General features: G+C 36.4%; 1 pseudogene; it reads left to right on the top strand.

Moving 5' to 3' along the window:
• The first annotated feature begins 4234 nt into the window (after positions 1-4234).
• Positions 4235-10999, top strand: LOC131659160 (probable amino acid permease 7; annotated as a pseudogene).
• The last annotated feature ends 13855 nt before the right edge of the window (positions 11000-24854 follow it).

The raw sequence follows: 24854 nt of genomic DNA, 5'->3' as shown, positions 1-24854 counted from the left end.
TTCTCTTGCCCTAGAACTCCACAGCAAAATAGAGTTGTAGAGCGAAAGAATATGACTCTACAAGAAATGGCCATAACCATGATCAACGAAACCAATATGGCTAAGCATTTTTGGGCAGAAGCAATAAACACTGCATGTTATATTCAGAATAGAATCTCTATTAGACCTATTCTTAATAAGACTCCTTATGAATTGTGGAAGAACAGAAAGCCCAACATTTCATATTTTCATCCTTTTGGATGTGTTTGTTTTATTCTGAATACTAAAGATCATCTGAGTAAGTTTGATTCTAAGGCACAGAAGTGTTTCCTTCTTGGATATTCTGAACGCTCTAAAGACTACAGAGTATACAATACTGAAACATTGATTGTTGAAGAATCAATCAATATCAGATTTGATGATAAGCTTGGTCTTGAAAAGCCAAAGCAGTTTGAGAATTTTGCAGATATAGACATCTCAATTTCAGAAGCCGAAGAACCAAGAAGCAAAGTATCAGAAACTGAAGAACCCAGAAGCAAAGGATCAGAAGATCAAGTTGTTGCTTCTTTAGAGAATCTCATAATTTCTGAAGAGCCAACTGTCAGAAGATCTTCTAGACTCAACTCTGCTGACTCAGAAGATGTCATTCTTGGAAAGAAGGATGACCCTATCAGAACAAGAGCATTCCTTAAGAACAATTGCAGAATGTCAATTAGGTCTTATTTCTCTGATCGAGCCAACTTCTGTTGATCAAGCTCTAGAAGATGCAGACTGGATAATTGCCATGCAAGAAGAATTAAATCAGTTTACAAGGAATGATGTGTGGGATCTTGTTCCTAGACCAAAAGGATTTAACATCATTGGTGCGAAGTGGGTCTTCAGAAACAAGCTAAGCGAAAAAAGAGAAGTTGTAAGAAACAAAGCCAGACTGGTGGCTCAGGGCTATAGTCAGCAAGAAGGTATTGACTATACAGAAACATTTGCACCAGTGGCCAAGTTAGAATCTATTCTCTTATTGATTTCTTTTGCCACTCAACATAACATCACTCTATATCATATGGATTTTAAGAGTGCCTTCTTAAATGGTTATATAGATGAGGAAGTCTATGTCCACCAACCTCCTGGTTTTGAAGACTCTAAGTCTCCAGATCATGTTTTTAAACTAAAGAAATCATTATACGGATTGAAGCAAGCTCCTAGAGCTTGGTATGAAAGATTAAGTTCTTTCCTTCTGGATAATGGTTTCACTAGAGGAAAAGTGGATACTACTCTCTTTTGTAAAACCTTTAAAAAGGATCTTTTAATTTGCCAAATTTATGTTGATGATATTATCTTTGGAACATCTAATGCTACACTTGGAAAGGAGTTTGCTAAGTCTATGCAGACTGAGTTTGAAATGAGCATGATGGGAGAACTCAAGTATTTCCTTGGGATCCAGATCAATCAAACATCAGAAGGAACTTATGTTCATCAAACCAAGTACGTGAAAAAACTTCTGAAGAACTTTAATCTTTCTGAAAGCAAAGAAGCAAAGACTCCTATGCATCCAACGTGTATCTTAGGTAAGGATGAGGTAAGTAAGAAGGTAGATCAGAAGTTGTACAGAGGTATGATTGGATCTCTTCTATATCTTACTGCTTCTAGACCTGATATTTTATTCAGTGTTTATCTGTGTGCAAGATTCCAATCAGATCCTAGAGAATCTCACTTAACAGATGTTAAGAGAATCCTAAGGTATTTGAAAGGTACTACTAATGTTGGTTTAGTCTACAGAAGATCTAAAGAGTACAACTTAGTAGGATATTGTGATGCTGATTACGCTGGAGATAGAATTGAAAGAAAGAGTACTTCTGGAAGTTGTCAATTTCTTAGAAGTCATCTGATCTCCTGGTACAGCAACAAGCAAGCTACCATTGCCCTCTCTACAACAGAAGCAGAATATGTTGCTGCTGCTGGATGTAGTACACAGATGCTCTGAATGAAGAGTCAGTTAGAAGATTATCAGATATATGAGAGTAACATTCCTATCTTCTGTGATAATACTTCTGCTATTTGTTTGTCTAAGAATCCAATCTTACATTCCAAAGCTAAACATATTGAGATCAAACATCATTTCATTAGGGACTATGTTCAGAAGGGTGTTCTATCTTTGAACTTTGTTGATACAGACAATCAATGGGCTGATATCTTTATAAAACCCCTTGCTGAAGATAGGTTTAAGTTCATTCTGAAGAATATCAGCATGGATTTATGCCCAGAATGAGAAGATGAGAAGTTCTGACGCATGGATTAGTTCTGAAATGATTCTGTTTTATCTTCTTATAAGAAGTTCTGATTTTGTTATTACTAACGTTTCATTATCTAAGCTGATTCAGAATCTCTTTTAAAGCAAAACAGCTGTCACCAGCTTTTCAGATGTTGAACACGTGTTCACTCTATTTGGACAAGTACGCGTGCAGTTGAGGAGACGCCGCCCTAGGTAACTGCGCAAATCATTTCAAATATTACGTTATCTCTCCTAACGTCATTTCTCATTAAATGCATTTTATTCTATGTTTTTCTGTAATCATGTTAATTCAAACACATATTGCATTTCATTTCAAATCCGTCTCTTTATAAACTCATCTCCATAACAATTTATCTCTTTACATTCTCTCTCTTCATTCATTGTCTCCTTCGTTCATCTCTCTTTCTCATTGATTGCATAAACCCTTGTTTCTAAACTGAATCTCAGAGTGAATTCATGCTTTCATCCTCAATTACTCAACACAAAATGTCTTCAGCACATCTCGTTCAACACAAATATGGATATCATCCCCTGAAGACTTGTTCTATTCCACATGAGGAACTGGAAGTTCTATGCGAAACTATGGTGGATTTTGAAAATCTGTTGGAACATGATTTCAAAACCAAGGTTGCAATGCTGGTACAAGGGTGGTCAAACTACTTTGAAAGATTGGTTGGACCCGTTTATCCTCTCTTAGTTATGGATTTCTGGACTCATGCAACAGTTACTCCAACTGCTATCATCTCCTTCGTGTTAGGGCATGAAGTTGTTGTGACTGAGAAGATGATAAGGAAGTTGTATGGTCTTGATAACTCAGATGGAATCACATGTGCTCTTCCTGGTAGAGTTGATTGGGAGAAGGTTGATAGAGAATTTTCTTCTTCTAGATCAGCACCTCATCAAACTACTTCTTTGAAGCCTTCCTATAGAGTTTGGGCTGAGATTATTCTAGGATCTCTCTATCATAGAAAGTAATCTCTTGCTGCTACATATGTAAATCAGGATCAAAAGTATGTACTTTTCTGCAATGGAAAAGGTATACAAGTTAATCTCTCAAACATTCTCTTTCAACATTTGAAGACAAATATTGAAGAATCAAGAGATGAAGAACGCAAGAAGAATCCAACCTTCAAGAAGAACACTATTCCTCTTGCCAGAATGATTTCAGATATTGTGATAGAAAGTGACTTGGTGGATCTTCTGAGAGCTGTTGGTACGCCCAAGTTCTTAACTGTCATTCAAGGACACATTCTGAATGCTTTTGATTTACAAAGGATGCTTCTGATTGAGAAGGTAACTTCTATTCCAAGAATATTTCCAGATATTCTGACTAGAAGAATCCCTGTTGAGAGTTTTTCTCACTTGTTCAAAGAAGAGCTTGACAAGTCTGTTAAGCGATATTTGAAGTCTTGTGTCAAAGCTCAATCTTCTGTTGATCCTGCATGGATTCGAGGGAGAACTCTTCCATCTCTGGATGAGTTGAGAAAGAAAGTTCAGAAGAAGAAAGAAAAGAAGTTAAAGAGAAAGGCCTCCGAAGCAGGACCTAATGCTAAGCTGACTAAGAAGCAGAAGCAACTCTATGATCCTCTCAAAGTTCAATCTGATGAATACCTTGATAAGCGTCTCAAGAAAGATTTTCGTGCAGATGCTTCTGCCTGTTCCTCTTAGAAAAAGCCTCCTCCTTCTGAACCCCAAAATTCTCTCACCATTCCAAACAGTTTCCAACCACCTCCTTCTACACAAATTCTGAACCCTGAACCACTAAATGCCATTCTCCCAACACCTTCTGAAATTCCACCTTCATCCACTTTCACCACAGGTTCTACACCTTCTCTAACCCATTCTTTACCTTCAAGAAAATCCAAACCCTATTACCTTTTGTACCCTGATTATTGATTCACCTTTAATCCTCCTGAACCCTCTCTTGATGTCTGCTTTGACCTATTCAAGCTTAAGTTCAGAACAAGGATGGAAACTTTGAGAGCTGCTCATGACTCCAAGTTGGATCATGTTGTTATTCGAAGCTTATGGAGAATCTTTAAGAAGGATTTTCAGTTTGATGCTATGAACATCCAGAAGAGATGTGTGGCTGAGGCATCTGGTTCTTATGGTTACTGCTTGGAGCTTGATGATGGTAAGTACTATCATCCAATCAGAAATTGGAGATCTCTTATGGAGAAGAAGTTTTTAGATGAGCTCGAAGATGAACCCTGCCTCACAATGGTTGTATGGAAGCCTCAATTTCTTATTCTGACTGGAGATTTCCAGTCTTTATTCAACTGGCTAAGGGAGAATCCCTCAAAAAAAGCACCAGATATGGTATATCCTGCTGTTGAATACCCATCAGAAGTTGCTGCTCCTACACCTCCAAGGAATCTGGCTGAGATTCTTCAGGCTCTTGATAATGAAGATTCTGATATTCCTGTTCCAGAATATGCTGAAGATGCTTCTATGTCAGAAGCTGATGCTGAGAAGCAAAGTGCTGAGAATCATCCTGCTGATAAACTTCCTGTTCAGGAAAATCAAGATGATGTTATCATGATTGATGCTGTTGTTGAGCATGCTACTCCTCTGAATGATAGCTGTGAAGCTTCTTCTGATGAACCTTCTCTTCTGGTGAACACCATGAAGGCTCTTCAAAAGAATCAAGATGCTCTAGCTTCTCATTTGGATAAGCATGAAGATACTCACAATGAGTTTCGCTCATTCATGAAGACGCAGACAGAAAGCACTTCTGAGATTCAAAACCTTCTGGCCAAGATAGTCTCTAGGCTAGGCTAGTCGTAGTCTTTTGGTCTTAGTTGTTTTCTTATTTCTTGCATCTATTTCTTGCATCTGCTTCTCTCCTTTTTGTATCTTCTAATATTTTGTTGAATCAATGAAATATTATCTTCTCTCATATTGTTTGTTTTTCATCTGAATCTTTTAAATGCTTTTTGATGTTATGCCAAAAAGGGGGAGAAACATGATAATTGATTTGATTTATTATATCAGTTGCTGGGAGTAAGTCTCAACATTCCTAACACTATTTGCAAGTTCTATGTCTTTGAGATTTTTTGCAGGATTGAAGATATTCTGAAAAAGCTCAACATGAGAAGCAAAGACATGAGGAAAAGCAATTCTATAAAGAAGCATGTTCTTGAAATTGAAGCAAGCTTAGTGTTGTGAAGCTTCAAGATCAGAATCAAGAAGGAAGAATGTTCTGATATTCTCGTGGTAGAATATGCTCTAACACATTCTTATCCCTCATTGTTCTGATACATATTTCTTTTAAGAACTTATCAAAGTTTGCTCTGATATTGTTTTAGCATTACTCTGATATATTTCTTTCTTAAAAGAATGTTCTGATTCATTCATGCTCTGACTCTTGTTGTCTAGTTTGTTCTGAAACATTTCAGGATGTAAAGATGCTCTGATGATGCTCTGGTACATTCAAGAATGTTCTGATACAATCAAGCATGCAATGATTCAAGAAGAAATTCAAAGCTCTGAAGCTGTCCTATGGAAGCAAGAAGCAGAAGCTCTGAATGTTCTGAAGTTCTAGGAAAATGTGAACGTCTCGACTGAAATGGAAAATACTCAGGGAAGTCCTTTATTTATAAATTCTTCTAGTATTTATTTCAGGGGGAGATTGTTAATCTCAGGGGGAGACATATTCACACACTATGTTTATATGCTTATGCTATAACAGTGTAATTGTCTTTGGTCATCTGATATTCTGATTGCAAATTCATATCAATTATATATGTTTTTGTCATCATCAAAAAGGGGGAGATTGTTAGAACAAGAATTGTTCTGATTAATATTCTTATTTTTGATGATAACATTATATATGAATTTTGTATAAGACAATGTGGTACTCTAATCCTATGCATTTTCCATTTCAAGAAATATATAAAGAGTATGCACAATTCAGCGCAAGAAGCACTGAATCAGAAGGTTCAAGTATGCAACATCAGAACATGGTCTCGCAAGACATCAGAAGATGGTCAAGCAGAATCAGAACATGGTCTATTGAAGCATCAAAAGAACTTGAGATCAGAAGCAGAAGCACTGAAGTTCTTATGGTATCACGCTAGAAGCACTTCAAAGTCAGAAAACAAGATGATGCTCTACACCAAGCTATTTGACTCTGATTAATTCAAACGTTGTATCTACAAACATCAGATCAGAAGCAAGTACGCTGACTAACAAAAGGAACGTTAGAAGCTATTAAAGGCAAAGTCAGTTAAAGAAGGAAAAGCAAGGCTCGAGGTAGTTGACAAAAGAGTGAAACATTAAATGCAATGCTGTACGGATCACGCAATGCATTAAATGCTCCCAACGGTCATCTTCTTAAAATGCCTATAAATAGTGAAGTTCTGATCAGAAGCAAGGTTACCAATTTACGAACAACTCTTTCATACTTGCTGAAACGCTGTTGAATCAAAGTCTTACGAACTTCATCTTCAACCTCACTTTATTTGTAATATCTTAGTGAGATTTTAAGCTTAGAACTTAAAAGAAATATCACAGTTGTGATTATAGCTTATTAAGAAGCATTGTAATACTCTTGTAAGAATTTGTTTACATTAATTTGTAAACAGTTCCTAGAGTGATCAAGGTGTGATCAGAATACTCTAGAATACTTAGAAGGTATCTAAGTGGAAAACCATTGTAATCAAGGTTGATTAGTGGATTAAATCCTCAGGTGAGGTAAATCACTCTAAGGGGGTGGGCTGGAGTAGTTTCGTTAACAACGAACCAGGATAAAAATCATTGTGCAATTGTTTTTATCTTAAGAGTTTTTAAAGTCACACTTATTCAAACCCCCCCTTTCTAAGTGTTTTTCTATCCTTCAATTGGCATCAGAGCGCCGGTTCTAAGGTGAAAGCACTTAACCGTGTTAGAAAAGATTCAGGAAGAGAAAAACACTAAGTCAAGATGGTTGAGACTCCACCACCTACATCTACATCTGGCCCTGCTGAGCAACACAATGGAAATGGTAACAATGGCTACACTAGACCACCAGTATTCGATTGTGAAAACTTTGAATATTGGAAAGATAAACTCGAAAGTTACTTTCTTGGATTAGAAGGTGACTTATGGGATCTTCTGGTGGATGGTTACAAACATCCTGTGAAAGCTAGAGGAGTAAAGTTGACAAGACAAGAAATGAGTGATGATCAAAAGAAAGAATTCAAAAATCATCACAAGTATAGGACTATTCTGCTGAATTCTATTTCTCATGCTGAATATGAGAAGATATCAAACAGAGAAACTACCTATGACATATATGAATCATTGAAAATGACTCATGAAGGAAATGCCCAAGTCAAGGAGACCAAAGCTCTTGCTTTAATCCAGAAATATGAAGCCTTCAAGATGGAGGATGATGAAAACATTGAAAAATGTTCTCAAAATTTCAAACTCTAACTGCTGGATTAAGAGTGCTTGACAAGGGATACACAAAGGCTGATCATGTCAAGAAGATTATCAGAAGCTTGCCCAGAAGATGGGGCCCAATGGTGACTGCATTCAAAATAGCAAAGAATCTGAATGAAGTCTCTTTGGAAGAGCTGATCAGCGCCTTGAGGAGTCATGAAATAGAGCTGGATGCTAATGAACCTCAGAAGAAAGGTAAGTCTATTGCATTAAAATCTAATTATAAAAAATGCACTAATGCTTTTCAGTCTGAAGAAGAAGATTCTGAAGAATCAGAATCAGAAGAAGAAGATGAACTGTCCATGATCTCCAGAAGGGTAAACCAACTCTGGAAAAGCAAGCATAAGAAGTTCAAGAACTTCAAAAGTTCTAAGAAGCTTGAAAAAGGAGAATCTTCTGGAAGTAGAAGATATGACAAGAAGAAGGTCACGTGCTTTGAGTGCAATGAGCCAGGACATTACAAGAGTGAGTGTCCAAAGCTTCAGAAGGAGAATCTCAAAAAGAAGTTTCATAAGAAGAAAGGTCTTATGGCAACTTGGGATGATTCAGATTCATCAGAATCAGAATCAAACTCTGAAGGCGAGCAGGCAAACATTGCGCTGATGGCCACAGTTGATGATGGATCAAAATATACATCAGAATCAGATTCTGAAGAGGTATTTTCTGAACTATCTATAGAAGAGTTAGTTTCCAGTTTAACAAAACTTCTGGAACTCAAGGCTCATCTTAGTATCAAATACAAAAAGCTGAAAAAGAAGTGCTTTTGGGGCTTATGATGATGATGGACATGCCAAAAGAACAGGTAAAATCACTTGTCTATAGCATCATAAGATTCATATATGAATAAAGATTGCTCCAATTGAATACTGATGTTTTCTTTTTTTGTATTCTGCAGGAAATGTGAAAAGTGTTGTGGCTCATATAATCACAGCTGTTATTGGCTCTGGTGTTTTGGCTATGGCGTGGAGTATTTCTAAATTAGGATGGATTGGAGGGCCAGTTGCTCTACTTTGTTGCGCAACAACTACATGCATTTCTTCATCCCTGTTATCTGATTGCTATAGAAATCCCGGTCCTGTGACCGGGAAAAGAAACCACTCTTACATCAATGCTGTTAGAGTCAATATTGGTAATAACACTACACAACATAGATACACTTTTCATGAACTACCATAACAATTACAACTTCTAATTGAGTTTAATGCTGATTCAGGTATGAAAAGAACATATGTGGCTGGTTTGCTTCAATTCTTGGTCTTGTATGGGACTTCGGTTGCCTATGTAATTATCGCAGCAACCAGTTTGAGGTACTTTGAGAGGATCGTGGAGTTAGATTAGAGAATTTAAATATTTTACTTGAAAGTTAATTAGTTAATGATATGTATTTTAGGGTCACTATATTTTAGTATTTAGTACTTGAAACTTAACTATCATTAGTATTAAGCTAATTGTTGTGGTGTGATTTTTTGTCACGATGGATAGTGTTGTTGAAGTATAGGAGGGTATTTTAATAGAAGTTTGTGGGGCGTTTATCATCTCTGTGTCTGTGAGTTCGACCAGGTCCGGACGGTAGTTTCATTTTTGGTGTCGACTGAAACAGATTGGATTTATTTAGAGTGGTTATACAGGTGCTGAATTTAGCTTAGTCAATGGAGATACTGTCAATTTTTTGTCATATACTGCATAAAAATAATTCTTCTTATTAATCCTATTAATTTGGAATGGAGCTGGTATCTTAGCAGTTGGTCTGATTATTAGGATTAGGATGTGTTCCAAGTATAGGAGTTTTTTTGTGTTGGATCTGCTTGTCATTTTGGTGTTGGATATGCTTGTTAGTTGTATTGGCAATAATTGTAATGTGTTGTCACAGTATGTCTTATGGGTGTGTTTTGTATCTATTTTGAGCTGGTGTTCTTTGTGGCATCACTTATGCGCTTTAATAAACTTGACATAACAAAAAAAAACATTCATTTTACCGTTACCTACCTGCCAACAATCCAATGACACATGTTTATTCTACTAATTCATAATACAGGGCTATTGTGATGTCAAATTGTTATCACAAGGAAGGACACAATTCTCCTTGTAGTTATGGTGGTAACTTATATGTGATGCTATTCGGACTTGTTCAGATTCTGATGTCATTTATACCGAATCTCCATGACATGGCATGGGTTTCAATTGTGGCTTCTATTATGTCATTTTCATACTCATTCATTGGAGTAGGACTAGGCATTGCAACTATCATAAGTAAGACTGAATTTCCATCATAAGAATATTACTATTCCAGAATCCATCTTATAATTGTTATTGATAATGCTTTGGTATCACTTGAAGAAAACGGAACAATTATGGGAAGTGTGACAGGAACACAAACTGCTAATGTTGCTGAGAAAGTCTGGTTAATCTTCCAGGAACTTGGAGACATTAGCTTTTCCTATCCATACTCAACTATCCTTCTTGAGATACAGGTACCTTCAATATTTCATACTCAAATTTGATGAGTAAAGGCTGATTTTTTTTATATATATATATACATATTAAATAAATTATTGACTTTTGCTGAGAATAGGACACTTTAGCGTCTCCTCCATCAGAGCATCTAACCATGAGAAAGGCCTCCGTGATTTCAATCGCAATTACAACACTCTCCTACCTATTTTGTGGATGTTTTGGATATGCGGCTTTTGGAGATGCTGCTTCGGGAAATCTGTTGACAGGGTTTGGATTTTATGAGCCTTTCTAGCTTATTGACATTGCCAATGTCTGTATCATCATTCATCTAGTTTGAGGATATCAGGTACTATCATAATCTCTTACCAATCAATTTTAGTTCATACTTCATACTAAACCAGTTACACTTTTCAACGATTTTATTTGTATCGTCTTTTTCGGCAGATATGTTGTCAACCAATATATAGTACTGTGGAAAGATGGTTTTCAAAGAAATACCCGAACAGTGGCTTTGTGAACGATTTCCACGGAGTGAAACTTCCTCTGTTACCTGCTTTTGAGGTAAACCTTTACAGGTTCTGTTTTAGAACAGCCTTTGTGATTTCAACCGCTGGAGTGGCAATTTTATTCCCTTACTTCAACCAAGTGCTTGGAGTTTTAGGAGCAATAAACTTCTGGCCATTGGCTATATATTTTCCAGTTGAGATGTACCTTGTACAGATGAAAATTGAAACTTGGAGTAAAAAATGGATTGTTTTGAGGATGTTTAGCTATGCATGCTTTACTGTAACAATGGTAGGATTAATTGGATCTTTTGAAGGAATCATTGCGAAACTCAGTGGAAGAGGTCATTGACATGATTACATACCTCTTAATAATGGTTACTTTAATTTAGGTATGTATTTGTGATCCGCTGTCGCGCTCGGATAAAAAACGAGTTAATTTGCAAAACTGTAGTAACGACGGTAACGGTAACTCGAGTATTGTCTCTCAAGGATTCTTGTATTATTATTAACTAATTAAAAATCGAATTGGGGGGGGGGGGGGTTTGAGTTTCGATTAAACAAAAAAAGTGATCATGAAAAAGTAATTATCAAATAAGCTGAAAAGTCGACTTACTGTTTCGGTTCCTATCTATCATCAATTAAGCAATATTAATCTCCTAAGCGGATAATCTATTCCTTTTCGACTACAAACTCAGTGACAAGCGCGAAGAGTATTGTACGATGTATAATCCTAATATCCGAATTAAGCAAACGGCGTTAAGCTTCACGAATTAAGCAAACGTGATAAATCATAAACGGTAACGAATTAAGCAAACGGTAACGTGATTATTTGTTATGATCATACAATCAATCGAATCGAATCAAAATACTCTATGAAATTCGAATTAAGCATTCAAGAACATAGAACAAAATTGAAAGGAATAAATACTAGATTAAAATTAAAATAACCTCAAGGTCGGAACCTGAATACAACAATTCGACAGGATTTGGTTAGTTCTCCATAGAAATTGTACCAAGCTTCAAAATCGTGAATAGTGAATCGTGATGAACAGTACCGCGGCTGTACCCTATTGGAAAAGAATACAACCCGTTTTACAATCCAACTGGGTCAAACATACGACCCAGGCCCAAAACTAATGACACGAAACTTAAATAAAACTAGTGCTGCAAATTCAATGAATTTTTGGGCCCTGCTACAGTCCGATTCTGACTTCGACTCCAACATAAGAATTGTATCTCTTTCTCTTAGCTTTCCGGAGATTATTAGAATGCCTCAATCGGACTCCTGGAACTCCAGTTATGATCGTTTCCGTGCAGACTGCTAAAGCTGAAAATTAAATACGAAAATCAAATAACAATAAAAATAAATTAAAATATAAAAACATTATAAAATACAAAAATAAGACAAGCAAACCATGAAAATGTATAAGTACAAACGTAGAGGAATGTGCATCAAAATACACTGATCAAATTCCCCCACACTTGAACTTTTGCACTCCGAGCAAAATGAAAAACAAAACAAAGAAAGAAGAAATACATCAACAGTTACTCATCCTAGGCTACAAATCTTCTTCGGGTAAGTTTGCATTGATAGGTACTAATATTGCACACTAAGGACATCGTAAGAACACTAACCATAGTTATGCAGACATAAGCCTCCTAAATACACAAACCAATTCAAATCACATTATTATACCATAGCCTAACTAACTCATCCTTTTTGCTCTTTTTCATTCAGGCGCAATCACATTAAGCCCGTTATCTCCACACACTTATAGCAAGACGACCGGTTAGTGACTCTGATCCTTTTCTACACGGGGTTCTGGTACTTACGTGGCATAACCCTTTGTTTACTCATTTGTAGTTGCGGGGGATCAGACCGTAATCCTCCCTACCAAGTTCAGCACCAGAAACCGCTGAACCAACTAACAAAGAGTTTTGAAATCTTTTTTTTTTGAAGATTACACAACCGTTGGGTTAAGTGACCGGGTGAGGGTCACCAAACTTAGAAGGTGTATTACCTTTTTCTTTTCTCTTTTTTTCTTTTCGGAACATTCACTCATATTCATCGGCTTCCCTGCGTAAAGTGTGTGAGAGATGGTGCCGACTGCTGAAATAAACTACTCAAGAGCTGTCAGAGAATGAGAATTTAAGGCTAAAACATAATAAAAAAATTCAAATCAATTTCCATATGCAGGAGACTTACGCTGTTAAAACGATACCAATCTTGTGAATTTTTCCCAAGTTTCCACAAACTCGACTCAAATCAGTCTATAGCCTAAAACTTTCAAGAAGATGCATTTTTTTAATAAGTAAAAACAAAACAAAACAACAAACAAAAACGAAGAAAATAAATGGTTCCCTCCCCCACACTTAAGACATACATTGTCCTTAACGAAAGAACATAAATATAAAATAAGAGTGAGAGAAAGGAAAGAACACACCCGAGTATTCAAGGAGGATATGTGATTGCATAAACAGCCTTTGCTAGTGAAGACTCTTTTACAATCTCTCCTTCCAAAATAGGTCTCTCATGGAATAGCTTTGGGTAATGCTCATCGTCCTTAAAAAATGGTTTAGCTCCTTCGCCTTTTATTCCAGGATCAAAGAATGTTCTTCTAAAAGTAAAAGTGTCAAACGGGCACGTGAACGTGCTCTCATCTTTCACAACATCAACGAACCAAAGGTTATGGGGCTGCCTCACTACTTTTGCTACATCTTCAAGTGAGATCCTATGCACACACATGGACGAACTAATATCATAAATGTCATCCAAGGTCCATCCAATTCCTTTTTTATGCTTCTTCAAAACCTGCAAAAACTTACTTTCTTGATCAAAATAAAGTTTAGAAGAAATTATATCCGGAAGTTTTTCATTCATCTCTAAATAAGCATATTTAAGATTTTCAGGAATTTGTTTCAGCTCTCGGGAAGGTGGTTGTTTAATGGATGGTTTGTTCGAGGAAGCCGGGATGTCGAGAGCTTCATCTACATGAACAACTTCATTTGCAACCTCATCTGTATTAAGAATATCAACTTGCAAGGCAACCTCAATTTCAGCACAAACAGAGCAAATTTTAGTGTCAGTACAAACATCACAAGAGTAAGCATCATCAAAACCAGACAATGATGGAAAATCATCTGCAAACAAATCAGTACCAGTATCATCAACATATTCCGAAAGCAACTCTATTTGAAAAACAGAATGCTCTTCCAAGGGTTGTTGGTTTGATCCTTGAGATTGCTTCATGGCATTCATCAAGGTGGCAAGCTGTCCAATCTGTGTTTGCAAAGTCTGAAGAGTGTAATCTATTTGTTGTTGATACTGAAGATTATTTGCAGCCATTTGTTTGACGATATTCTCTAGTGAAGGTTCGGAAGGTGCAGAGCACACAAACTGAAATTCATTCAGATGCATATGCGGATCCTCACCTGCAAAACCATTAAACCTAGGCAACAAATGTGTTAAACCATATTCCAATTCAAAAGGTGCATCAGCCGCAGGATTGTCAATACATAAACCATTATAGTTCACATTAGGGACAACCAACTGCGTCAAAGTTCTTTGTTCAACCATGGTTTCAACAAATACAAAAATACCAATTATGTCCCAAACAGGTAGAAACAAATAGAAAGAAGGAAAACAATTAAATTAAATTCATAAAAATATAAAAACACAGAATTTCATCTAATTAAGACAAATAAGAATTTTGGGAATTTTTTTGGATTTTTTCGACTCTATGAAAATAGTAAAAAATTCATTAAAAATAAAAAAACCGATGAATTCGGAGATTTGGGGTCGAATTCCCTTACTCTTCTAGAATATGAGAGTATTGATCGCATGATTTTTCTGCTCCCAGTAGGCAAAAAGAGATTATCGATCGGACTCAATTAAAAAAAAAACGTTTTTTTCGACTCAAAAAGGCGTTATGGCCGAAACCACGAGGAACCTATGGCCTAAACGCACAAACACTAAACCTAAGACTCTAAAATCAGTTAATAACGACAAGAATCCCCGACAACAGCGCCAATTTGATCCGCTGTCGCGCTCGGATAGAAAACGAGTTAATTTGCAAAACTGTAGTAACGACGGTAACGGTAACTCGAGTATCGTCTCTCAAGGATTCTTGTATTATTATTAACTAATTAAAAATCGAATTGGGGGGGGGGGGTTGAGTTTCGATTAAACAAAAAAAGTGATTATGAAAAAGTGATTATCAAATAAGCTGAAAAGTCGAATTACTGATTCGGTTCCTATCTATCATCGATTAAGCAATATTAATCTCCTATGCGGATAATCTATTCCTATTCGACTACAAACTCAGTGACAAGCGCGAAGAGTATTGTACGATGTATAAACCTAATATCCGAATTAAGCAAACGACGTTAAGCTTCACGAATTAAGCAAACGTGATAAATCATACACGGTAACGAATAAAGCAAACAGTAACGTGATTATTTGCTAGGATCATACAATCAATAGAATTGAATCAAAATACTCTATGAAATTCGATTAAGCATTCAAGAACATAGAACAAAATTGAAAGGAATAAATACTAGATTAAAATTAAAACAACCTCAAGGTCGGAGGTCGGAACCTGAATACAGCAATTCGACAGGATTTGGTTAGTTCTCCATAGAAATTGTACCAAGCCTCAAAATCGTGAATAGTGAATCGTGATGAACAGTACCGCAGCTCTAACCTATTGGAAAAGAATACAACCCGTTTTACAATCCAACTGGGTCAAACATACGACCCAGGCCCAAAACTAATGACCCGAAACTTAAATAAAACTAGTGCTGCAACTTCAACGAATTTTCTGGCCCTGCTACAGTCCGATTCTGACTTCGACTCCAACATAAGAATTGTAGCTCTTTCTCTTAGCTTTCCGGCGATTATTAGAACGCCTCAATCGGACTCCTGGAACTCCAGTTATGATCGTTTCCGTGCAGACTACTAAAGCTGAAAATTAAATACGAAAATCAAATAACAATAAAAATAAATTAAAATATAAAAACATTATAAAATACAAAAATAAGACAAGCAAACCATGGAAATGTATAAGTACAAACGTAGAGGAATGTGCATCAAAATACACTGATCAATTTGTTGTTGTAGTTTTTAAGTGTTAGCTGGATTATGTTATGGAGTTTCCAGTGCTATATCTGGGATGAGTTTTCGTTAGCGCTTTGGTTCTTCGAAGCTTTTGCATCATATTTTTTCCGCGTCTTTATTCTGCTGTGGATTTTTTTGGGCGTTTGGTCGTGTCAGTTGACTTCTGTAGCAGTGTTGTATAGGAGTCGATTGTATCGCTGGTGGTAGAGTAGTGGCGGCGTTTTACGAGCCTGTTAGGACCTGGTGTTTAGTTTCTGTTTCTAGTTCAATTGTGTTCTAGGTGTGTCTGATATTTGGTTGAGTGAATTTTGCTGCATAGTCTGTATCTATTTTGCAGTGGTGTTATTATTTTGATGTAGTCTGTACTATTTAGGCATTTCTTTTGCCTGTATTAGTAATGCATGGATGTGTGAGGATATTTTTAAATTTGGTATTTTTTATTAAATAAATGATGAATTATAATAACAATTAACAAAATGAAATGAAAAAAAAGGACTAATTGAAACAAAATGTTCAATATGACTAATTGTCTAAATAACAAAAATAAACCACTGACACTATAGTTTGTTAGACACTAATATAGTATTAAGTCAATCATTCAATGACTTTACAATCAATAACATAGACTAACAAATGAACATTGTAACAAGATTTTGTCAGCGTTAACAATACTATTTCATTTCAACATAACCATTTGTGGCATTTTAGTGTCAAAAGCATTTCTCATCTAAAAAACAAAGACCAAAGACACTAACTCGACTTTTTTTCACCGGTGTATGGCATCTAGGAGGAAAAGGAATGAGATCCTGTGTATAAAAACAAAAAACGCAATTCTGTCAGGAGTTCAAGAGATATAAACGGAGGTTTTTGAGGATTTCTCGGAGGTGTTTAGAGAAAGTAAGGTGAATAGGCCATCTCTTAGAAACTTTGACTTCAAGAAGATTGGCAAAAAGGACAATGACAGACTTATAGCAGGGTGAATAGGCCATCTCGAAGAGTCCCGGTCCCGACGGCGTTAATTTTGGTTTCATTAAGGAGTTTTGGGAGGTGATAAAAAGGGACATGCTCAGGTTTATATCAGAGTTCCATTCAAATGGTAGGATGGAAAAAGGGATCAACAGTTCCTTCATCACCTTGATTCCGAAAGTTGAGAACCCGATGAAGCTAACTGAGTTTAGACCTATCTCTCTAATTGGGAGCATGTATAAAGTTCTGTCTAAACTCCTTGCTAATGGGCTGAAATTAGTGATGCACAAAGTAATTTCAGATTCTCAGTTTGCCTTTTTGGAAGGGCGGGGGATTGGGGATTGCATCATCATAGTTGTTCATGCGTAAAAATCTCTTCCAAGTCATCTATTGCAATATGTGACATGAATTCAATACCAAAGATACCTTCATCCATATTGATTTCACGGAGAGCACCATCCTTCAAATCGAACATGTCAACAAGTGTTTCGAGCGTTGTAACACCCTTCTAAAAACCCCCGCGAAAAATATAATAAAGATCAGAGTAATTATACAGCAAGGATGTTACAATTAATAAAATAGATAAAACTCCAAGTCATTTGTCATGCTTTATTAGAATTAAACCAAATATCAAAACATGTGTTTAGCACAGCGGAAACTCATTTTAACAATGTTAAGAAACATATCCAAACAAATCAACAATACATAATCCATAACCAATAATGGCAACAACGTATAACAAGTAACTCTAAGACTATCGACCCCCAGTGTTACAAGATCAGAGCATGACCGACACGACTCCACATAACCGGATAAACTCTACAAGTCATCCTCACCGATCGCTTAAACCGCTACTTCAATCTGAAATCATCAAAGTAAGGGTGAGACTACATCATAATTAAATAGCATTATAAATCATCAGATATAGAATTCATAAGCAATTATCCACCCTACTTAGCATATTCAGATTATCAATTCATACCAATCACAAACACAAGTCGAAAATATGCACCAATAACACAACACAATCATAACACCGGAATTCATCCTGACATGTCACAATTTATACAAAGACCATGCAGACTCTTATGCATGTGGTACCATACATGGTATACACCCATCCAACTGATCTTTTTCATCACCGAGATACAGTTTAACCAGCACAAATTCCACACAATGGGAATTATGCCCACCATTTTGATCCATTTCATCACCGGGATCCATCACCAAAAATGCGTATGAATGAATGCACACATATGACATACTTACAACATCACCAATCCGATGAGCAACATCTTCTCACATAACTCAACATAGTTATCACCAATAAGTATGTACATGTATCATGCATCATTCAAAACCAATCAATCATCATTATGCGATCACAACAATCACCACATGATCAAAATGAACAATGTCATTACCAATAACTCACCAAAAGCAACACCGAATAATATATTCGATTTCAGCACCATCTACAATTATATCATATATAATTCACACCACATATAACGTCAAATCACAGTTATTTCATTCTAACGTCACCACATTGTCACATTAACCAAATCATGCACACAATGTACAAAACACGCCACAAACGGAATAAATCAAGATTTCCAAAATAAAATCAAGTTATTGTTGTTTTCTTTACTTTATATTATAGAGTTTTTAATTTAAGAAACAACGTCCAAAACGGCGTCTAAAACGGACTTACGGTTTGAAAATTAGAGCTGTTTGAAGTTAGAATAGTTTTCAAAACGTGTTGCTGGAAATTTGTACTGGAACCCGGTTCGTCCCACATGGGAACCGGTTCCTGGACCCAAAAATGCTATTTTTAACGTTCTAACACGGTGGAACCCAGTTCCTCCCACATGGGAACCGGTTCCCACGAACCCAGAAGCTGAAAAACATGATTTTTAAGGCTTTTATGCATCCCAAACACATACCAACTCATACCATTACGAAATTGATCACCAATAACATCAAAATACTCCAAATACATGATTCTAATGCACAAACAACATACCATAACACCATGTAACAATACTACATCATCAATTGCAGTCAAATCATCAAATCATACATGTCGGTGTTGGTATTTCACAAAACCTAACATCCCAAATAGAGATTCTAATTCCTTAATTCAATCCTATCATCATCAAAATCATAATACCATATAATTAGAGTAATCACCCCTTACCTGGAATTAGGTTCTTGATTCTCCTTGAGCTTTGGGGTTTTCCTCCTCCTTGCTCCTCTTCTCTTCTCTTGCTCTTTCACGTGTTCTTCCTTTTTCTCCCCAATTGGTTCTTTTTCTTATTTTATGAAAATAAAATAAAATGAATATGACTTAGTAAAAGGCCTAACCAATTAGCACCCCTCTTTTACTAACATCACACCACAAGCCCAATAGCTCTTATTCCATCATTCTCCAATTAAATTCAAATAAAATACTAAAATTCCAATTATTTAATTTAAATCCAAATAAATTAATAAACTGAAATTATGGGGTGTTACAACTCTCCCCCACTAAAAGAGTTTTCGTCCTCGAAAACATACCCCAAGTGCAAAGTTCCGGATAAGAGTCCTTCATCTGACTCTCCCGTTCTCAGTTAACACTTTCTTAGTCGAACCTCAAAATTCATCTGACATAACCAACATAAGCATGCCTCATGCATTCAATCTCAGCTCTTACGTCGCATTTGACCATCCCAAGGTGTACCACTCGCCATATCTCCCAAGGTTAACGAAAATGGGGCGTCAAGGTGCGACTCATACAATACGCCCAATAACTGAGTAATATAATTACACAACCATGGTATGACCACACCCGATCAACACTGCAGTAAAGCATTCCATCTACCGAACGTACCAACCTTAGACTCACTTTTCCATCTGAGCGATGAAATAACACTTACACTTTTCACCAACTGCTTCCTTCCAGAGCTCGATAACAACATTCCTATACCATTGAATTTTCAACTATCTGACTCCTCTCAATTTATACCAGCAATTATCCAACATGTTACATTCCGCTTTTTCTGCATTATTTGATTACCCATTACAATCATCATTACTAATTAGATTTCTCAGTTTTATCCAATTCCAACTCTCTTTACTCCTTCATTCCAGAATCCTTCTTTATCATACATGGTACTAATCTACCATTTAGAAACACTTACTCGCACTCAAAAACAAAGTACTGATTTACTCCCTCTATTTAAACATTCTAACCATCAGAACGAGTACACACAAGTAATTATAATCACACTCATCATCCTTAACTTCGCTGAATACATACTTGTTAACTAAGTACATCCACAATAACATACTCATCATCTCGGCAATTATTTTCAAAAGAGTACTAATTCTCCGAAATGACATCCTTTCATCCACTAGATTATAAATCCAACATATAGATTAATACATATCCCCTATGTAGGCTCCTGACATATTAATTCCTCACTGCCCATGAGTAATACTCATAACACTACTCCACATCACACTTTCGTTACGCGATTCTGATTACCCGTTTTAAGTCACCGTCCAATATATTGCACTCTTTCCTATTCACTTCTTCATAAGTCCACACCGCATGGTGAGTGATTATGCTCACGGTTTAATATTCATCGCAACTTAAACCATTAAGGTAACAAACAAGCTCATCCCATATATATGATTCCGTCTACTATCAACAAGAGATTAAGGGTGATCAAGTCTTCAATTTGTCAATACATAGCCGACAACCATATTTAAGCATAAACTGTCATTACTACATAATAGTGTCCTTTCTGAGTTTGCACCCAAACACATTAACATCATCATAGTCCAATAGTTCACTCTGAGTCTTTACAACTTGCACACTTCTCTCTCATTGGATCTTGTCAGTGAGATACCAACATCCAAACATTTTACACAATCCACTTCATAGTCACTTATATACTCGTACATTACTATTTATCGCGTTCCAAATCAAAATCCTCATCTTAGCAAAAGACTGCGACAACATTCATACTCCTGGTTTTAATCTAAATCCCATGACATCTTTCACGTCCAAATGTCATTCCACTCGGAATTTCCTTAAAGTCTTCCTCACATCAATAGGTGTTATAAATTCTCTACAATTCTTCTTTTATACCTGTCGTTACTTTAACATCACAATTACGACTTCAACTGTTCCCAAAGTTTGTTCCACCTTCCCTACTAATTCACTCCTCACTAAAATCCATCGGAACTCAAATCATATTTATTATCGAACATCTCATCAACTTATTCCTCAACAACATATTCTACTCAATTTTGTTTCAAACAATCCCGGTAGTAGGCATTCCTATTCAACAAGTTTCACGCTTCCTTAACCGACTTCAGAATATCTCCTCATAGGATCAAAAGTTATGGGTTTTTAAAGTAAAACAATCCTCCAAAAACACACAGTAGAACCCGGTTCCTCCCAAACAGAAACCGGTTCCTGGCTGCTTCCCACAACTCGTCTCTTATTTTTACTATGGGGAACCGGGTTGTCCCTACCTGGAAGCCGGTTCCCAGCAACCCAGAATTCCCACGCCTCTGTTTTTGTAATGGGAACACATTTCAAACAAGTTTAAAACATCAAATAACAACATATATCATGGTTATTAAGTCAGCTTCGCAATGCCCCAAACGGCACTTAAATCAGATACTCGGATCTCAAGATATGAATTTTCCAATCGTTGTCCGAAATTGCAACACTGACGCCATGCAGCAACACTTTAAATGATATTTCTAAAACTCCTCAAATGGTACACTTAATTCCTAAAATTTCTTCTAAACAAACCTTTTAATTATTCCTTCAATCCGTTCAACTCTGACACTAACATCCCGTGCCGTACCAACAAACAAGTCTAGTTCTAAGAGCACGCGTAACCGCAACTTCACCTCTTTCCAACATCATCCTGTCACAATTAAATATGTTACAGCTGCTGCAACCATTTTTATAATAAAGTTCATCTCTTTAGCTTTCCGACGCTTCAAACGGGACTCAAATCGGATGTCCAGAACTCTAGTTATGAATTTTCGAAGTCCTGCAGCTATTCAGCAATTTCCTGCGTTTTGCTTACGAAAATTTCACTCCAAAACTCATTCTCTTCAACTCGGTCACATTCCAAACAGCCCCTTATCATATCTCTTCACTTCCAAACATTCTTATAACTTAAGCAACACATCCCATTGTCGAAGTGCGATTTCTGAAACATACGACAGCAATCCTCTCTGCAAACTTGCAGCTAAACCTCTTCCGAGACGCACGACTACTCAACTGACAACTTCGCAGCCCATCAGCAAAGCTGATACATTTCAACTTCTTAATTTCCCTCTCTTACAAATAATCATCAATTACCTCTAATCATTTTCCTTCCAGATGTTCTAACTTAACTACCAATCAAGCCCTAATTTCAAGTCACCTTCGATTCGGAAAACAACAACTCCAACAACGCTTGCACGGTTGCCAACAATAGCCTACTGAATCAATCGTCTTACAACTGAAACACAACCGAGAAGCGAAGCTTCTCCCCCACCTGTTTCAATCCAACACCTACAACAAAACAAACAAGTACCGACAATGATTCACTCACATGCCGTGTACCAAGGGATAAAACGCCGACAGTACACAACTGTTGCGCAACTCAACTGACTAGACAATTGGCCGGACGGACCGACCTGCTCTGATACCACTATTGTAACACCCTTCTAAAAACCCCCGCGAAAAATATAATAAAGATCAGAGTAATTATACAGCAAGGATGTTACAATTAATAAAATAGATAAAACTCCAAGTCATTTGTCATGCTTTATTAGAATTAAACCAAATATCAAAACATGTGTTTAGCACAGCGGAAACTCATTTTAACAATGTTAAGAAACATATCCAAACAAATCAACAATACATAATCCATAACCAATAATGGCAACAACGTATAACAAGTAACTCTAAGACTATCGACCCCCAGTGTTACAAGATCAGAGCATGACCGACACGACTCCACATAACCGGATAAACTCTACAAGTCATCCTCATCGATAGCTTAAACCGCTACTTCAATCTGAAATCATCAAAGTAAGGGTGAGACTACATCATAATTAAATAGCATTATAAATCATCAGATATAGAATTCATAAGCAATTATCCACCCTACTTAGCATATTCAGATTATCAATTCATACCAATCACAAACACAAGTCGAAAATATGCACCAATAACACAACACAATCATAACACCGGAATTCATCCTGACATGTCACAATTTATACAAAGACCATGCAGACTCTTATGCATGTGGTACCATACATGGTATACACCCATCCAACTGATCTTTTTCATCACCGAGATACAGTTTAACCAGCACAAATTCCACACAATGGGAATTATGCCCACCATTTTGATCCATTTCATCACCGGGATCCATCACCAAAAATGCGTATGAATGAATGCACACATATGACATACTTACAACATCACCAATCCGATGAGCAACATCTTCTCACATAACTCAACATAGTTATCACCAATAAGTATGTACATGTATCATGCATCATTCAAAACCAATCAATCATCATTATGCGATCACAACAATCACCACATGATCAAAATGAACAATGTCATTACCAATAACTCACCAAAAGCAACACCGAATAATATATTCGATTTCAGCACCATCTACAATTATATCATATATAATTCACACCACATATAACGTCAAATCATAGTTATTTCATTCTAACGTCACCACATTGTCACATTAACCAAATCATGCACACAATGTACAAAACACGCCACAAACGGAATAAATCAAGATTTCCAAAATAAAATCAAGTTATTGTTGTTTTCTTTACTTTATATTATAGAGTTTTTAATTTAAGAAACAACGTCCAAAACGGCGTCTAAAACGGACTTACGGTTTGAAAATTAGAGCTGTTTGAAGTTAGAATAGTTTTCAAAACGTGTTGCTGGAAATTTGTACTGGAACCCGGTTCGTCCCACATGGGAACCGGTTCCTGGACCCAAAAATGCTATTTTTAACGTTCTAACACGGTGGAACCCAGTTCCTCCCACATGGGAACCGGTTCCCACGAACCCAGAAGCTGAAAAACATGATTTTTAAGGCTTTTATGCATCCCAAACACATACCAACTCATACCATTACGAAATTGATCACCAATAACATCAAAATACTCCAAATACATGATTCTAATGCACAAACAACATACCATAACACCATGTAACAATACTACATCATCAATTGCAGTCAAATCATCAAATCATACATGTCGGTGTTGGTATTTCACAAAACCTAACATCCCAAATAGAGATTCTAATTCCTTAATTCAATCCTATCATCATCAAAATCATAATACCATATAATTAGAGTAATCACCCCTTACCTGGAATTAGGTTCTTGATTCTCCTTGAGCTTTGGGGTTTTCCTCCTCCTTGCTCTTCTTCTCTTCTCTTGCTCTTTCACGTGTTCTTCCTTTTTCTCCCCAATTGGTTCTTTTTCTTATTTTATGAAAATAAAATAAAATGAATATGACTTAGTAAAAGGCCTAACCAATTAGCACCCCTCTTTTACTAACATCACACCAGAAGCCCAATAGCTCTTATTCCATCATTCTCCAATTAAATTCAAATAAAATACTAAAATTCCAATTATTTAATTTAAATCCAAATAAATTAATAAACTGAAATTATGGGGTGTTACAAGCGTCGTCCGATATCGAGGCACAAAAGCACCACCTTTTTTTGCCGCTTGCTTCGGAGGACCCTTAGGTGGTACGCTACGAACTTGTTGTGTCACTTGTTGTGACCCCCGAGCAGATGCCTAAAAATCATATAACAATCGGTAAAACATAAAATCATGCAGTTTTAGATTCAAATTATATATTAACACCTTAAATGTACCTCTTTTAGTAATACAACAGATTCCTCCTCTTGTAAAATCCCTTTACCCTTAATTGCGGATTTTGTAGGAGCAGTCGAAAATTAAAATGTAAAAAATAATTAACGTAACGGTGCAGAATTGACATTCGAAAACTAAATGATTCATAATGGTTTTCAATATACCTCATCACCAATGATAATGAGCTCCGA

The sequence above is a fragment of the Vicia villosa genome, linkage group LG3 (genome assembly GCF_029867415.1).
Source record: "Vicia villosa cultivar HV-30 ecotype Madison, WI linkage group LG3, Vvil1.0, whole genome shotgun sequence".
NCBI classification, from domain to species: Eukaryota; Viridiplantae; Streptophyta; class Magnoliopsida; order Fabales; family Fabaceae; genus Vicia; species Vicia villosa.
Note: the sequence above shows the minus strand (reverse complement) of the source record. Positions and strands in the feature narration are given on the sequence as shown.